The 4,021-nt window shown below is 42.4% G+C and overlaps 1 long non-coding RNA gene across 1 annotated transcript; it reads right to left on the bottom strand.

The window, feature by feature from the left end:
* Positions 1-452: 452 nt before the first annotated feature.
* LOC104948130 (uncharacterized) lies at positions 453-4,018 on the bottom strand. The gene is made up of 3 exons (XR_798636.1): positions 4,007-4,018; positions 1,782-1,906; positions 453-1,177 (listed from the first exon to the last, which is right to left on the bottom strand). It is a non-coding gene; the product is annotated as an uncharacterized lncRNA (long non-coding RNA).
* Between the last annotated feature and the right edge of the window lie 3 nt (positions 4,019-4,021).

The following is a 4,021-nucleotide window of genomic DNA, read 5'->3' as shown; positions in this document are numbered from 1 at the left end:
ATTGATTGATTGATTGATTGAAATACACATGAATTGCATTACATTATTTCCACTGCATTCCATAAATCAGGTTTCTGATGAGGTATCAAAACGTAAAATGCCTTGCTACTGTAACTGCAACAAACTGCTCTTTGTGTTTAACAAATGCTGCTTGAACTGCTTTGATAAAGAGATAAAGGTCCTTCTTTTAATTAAGTATCTCAGTCATTTCCATTCAAATACAAAACTAAAGGCACACTGTGTCTGCAGACAGTAGAGGGCGATGAAGATGGGTATAAATTGAGCAGAGGCATCTAAAGGGAATTCACATGAGCTGTGTTACTGTACTGCAGAGGGGATGAGGCTGTCACAGGATTAGTTAAAGTCAAAATGCAGACAAGCTTTACAATGTGCCCCTATTTTAAGATCAAAACATCATGTTGACACTGCCACGGTGAATGAATACACACCACTAAAAACAAGTTAACATTTATTTCAAGGGACCACGTAAAGTAAAAACATTCACATATTATTTCCATGACCTAAGAAAGTTAAATCAATCAATGTGAACATGAGCTAGTCCCTCTCAAAGCCAGACACCTGAAAAGCTTTCAACTTGTGATGTCATCAAGTATAGTCTGATCAGCTCTAAAGAATGAAGGAGAGATCTTTTTTTAATATAGTAATTTACTTATGAGCAGTTCCACACTTTGTACAATGGTAAATGTTGATTGAATGATTGCATTTATAAGGTGCTTCTCCAGTCTTTATGATCCCTCAAAGACCTTGAGGAAACTAACATTCAGAGATGCTCAGAGTTGGTCATAGGAGGAAGTATCTAGCCCAAGGAAAGATCAACATGTTGACTGTATAGGCTGGGATCAAACCCCAAACCTTCAGACGACCCCACCACCTCTAACAGTCGCCTAAACTTGACGACAGCACACATTTAGGTTTTTCGAACTCTCGTTTTTTAGATTTAGGAGAGAGTTCACCATATTGTTTTCGGAGTGTCTTAGACTATAGGAATAACATGAATATAAATGGCTCCGCTTTAGGACCTCCACTCGGGGTCTTCCAGGATATCCACTGCTGGTGTTCCTGTATTGTCCAGCAGGGAGCTCCACTTTGGGGCTTCAATGGCTTCCAGGAGAGCAGCCAGCTCAACCTCCAACTTCTCCACTGTGTCCTCCACTTTCTGTAGCAGGAACAAGACATATTTGTGTGGTTGATATAATGAATAATGCATTCATTACTTATATTATGAATAGTAGAATTATCACACATGATGAGTAAGGCAATCATTTAATCATATGATTTATACAGATGCCCAATACCTGGCTGCTAAATTCTCAGAACTGTTACAGGATGTGTGTTTTTTTAAATGTGTAACTTTTTTAAATTATTATTTTTTGTAATCTTTAATACTTTTTTATGCATGCTTAGGTTACATTAAGCTGTGTTTGGCTCTTTCCTGCTGTAACAATGTAAATGTCCCCTCTGTGGGACTAATACAGGTATTCTGATTCTGATTCTGAAAACATCTGGTTTAGCTAATTTAAGCTTAGCATGGGGGTTGTCCGATGAATGTGGGCTGATCAGCGTTTTTGGAAAAGTAGACAAATATTTGGGTTTTAATGGGCAGTGAGCCACAGCTTTGTCCACATCTTAACCATTAAAGGAAATACTGAGGATTTTCTGGCAGTCGGAGAGAAAGCAAAAAATATGATAAAGCTGAAAATATTGGCACTAAAAATAAACGACCACTGAGCGCTGAAAGTCGTTTGGTTTGGAAACAGCACCTTCTCCACTACATCCAGGCGAGTGTGTAGGCTGTTGTGTTCTTGACAGGCACTTGAACGCACCACTCGAGGCAGCAGATCAGCTTCAGGTCCTGCAAACAGAAAATAAGCATATCAGAGGGAATCTTAAGAATACCTTGTTTGAATAACTTTATTTAAACAAGTATTAGAAACAAGATCTTTAAAATAATGAGGGACAATTAGAAATGCTTAGGTCTAACATTCAATCAAGTAACTTTTTGCACTTAATATAAGGAGAGTGTTCCGCCTTGAGTCTTTCTCATGATGCTCTTGGTGTGACTTCACTTCAACATGGTGGTTAGGGCCACATGCATTGTTCCAACCCCCCCCCCCACAGTATAATTTCCAATTATCTGTTTCTCTTTGAAGCCAACATATTTGTTTGAAGCCAGTCTCTGGCAGGATGTGCTTCCTTTGCACCTTCTGTGGCTGCAGGCCATCTCCCATTGATAGCAACCAGACTTTATACATGAGTTAGCATTCACTCACTGGAGTCTGGCACTAGTGCTGTTATTTGAATGAAACATGTGTATGCGTCAGCTTGTGCACGAGAGTGTTATCGAACATTAATCCAATCCAACTTTATTTCTATAGCACATCATTAATGGTTTAAATATCCTAATTCCGGGAATTGAAAATAAAAATGGTTTAAAGGCCAAAGATTAATTTTCTTGTCGTTTTTAATGTTTCTTTTATTATCTTTATTTTACTGTTTTTAAATGCCATTTTATAATGTGTTTCAACTGCACTATTTTTTAATGTTCTTAATGTATTTAATTGTTGTGAAGCACTTTAAATTGCCTTGTGTTGAAAGGTACTATATAAATAAACTTACCTTGCCTTACTATATATAAGAACCTTTTTTTAAATAACAAGCAGATAGGACATACAACAAATGTATAACACAGGACAATAAAACCATACTTAAAGCCACAGACTGAAAACTCTCATACGTGACGTAAAAACTATATAAAACCCCAATTTAAAAGCACAGACTGACATGTCCTATACAGACCCGGCGCCAGAACAAATCTACAGAGAGGGCATATCATTTTCATGGGAGGGCACACAAAACCGTCATGTGCCGTGGACAGTGTCGACGCCAGAGATTTTCTTTTGGGTGTGCTGTGGGGTAGCTTGACGTTTCATAGAGGGTTCTCAAACATGTAGGCATGGGTTATTATTTGAGTAGGTGTGTCTGAGCTTCTGGTACCGGGCGGACCCATTGGCAGACTACATCATGCTTCGCCCTTAACCCAATAGCGAAGCCTATACGAAATAGAACTGAAGTTACCTGTAACTCCAGCTTCTATGAGTATAGGCACAGCCCTCTAAGTTCTGGGCCCCACTGGCTCCATGAATAGCTGAAGAAAAGCTGTTTGTATGGGAGCAGATTGTCGGGCCTCCTTCCTATTCCAGCGATAGCCTTAGAGGGCTATGCCTATAGCCTACTCATAGAAGCTGGAGTTACAGTAGGTAACTTCAGTTCTCATTCATAACACTCCGTTCGATGTCTCACTATGAGATGCGCCTCAACGCGTATGCAAACAGAAGCATCAATCTCATTACGCCAATCCTGATTGGCTGGTGATCTTGACGTCTACGTCAGGGAATCCAACCACCCTTTAAGTAGCTTGCGCTACGTCGCAGCGTCATTCAAACACCTCTTCTCGCTTCGGATCACATCTCAAAATATCAGTAGCCGGGCTAGCTTAACTTTCCACAGACTGAACCACAAGCTAACTTTCGGTCGACGGGCGCTTGCCGGCTACTCGCACGGACTCACACCAGGTCTGCTCGTCCTGCCTTGGGCTGGAACACGCCCAGGAGGCTATCGATGCCCCCGGTTCGTGCGGACATTGTGCCCGCTTCACCACCAAGAGCCTCCGCCGACGGCTAGCGCACCAAGCTAGCCTGTCGGGACAGGACCTCTTCATGTCTGTTGATTCGCCGGCCGGCAATCGAGACATGGTGACGACCGCAGCGGAGGTTGAGCCCCACGCTGTGTCAGAGCCCGTGCCGTGTCAGGCTGGGATCCGGCGGCGGCGAGAGCCGCGAGAGTGGAGCCCCGCGCTGTGTCAAGCTGGGACTCCCGACTGGACCTCACCGTGGTTCCACCCGCGGGGGATGTCCTAGAGCTGGATTATATGGAGGAGGATGAAGAGGATGCCTCTGAGTTCCTCTTATCCGACTCAGATGAGCACGAAGATGACATCTTC

This window comes from Notothenia coriiceps, unplaced genomic scaffold (assembly GCF_000735185.1).
Source record: "Notothenia coriiceps isolate Sejong01 unplaced genomic scaffold, NC01 NC01_scaffold00013775, whole genome shotgun sequence".
Taxonomy (NCBI): domain Eukaryota; kingdom Metazoa; phylum Chordata; class Actinopteri; order Perciformes; family Nototheniidae; genus Notothenia; species Notothenia coriiceps.
Note: the sequence above shows the minus strand (reverse complement) of the source record. Positions and strands in the feature narration are given on the sequence as shown.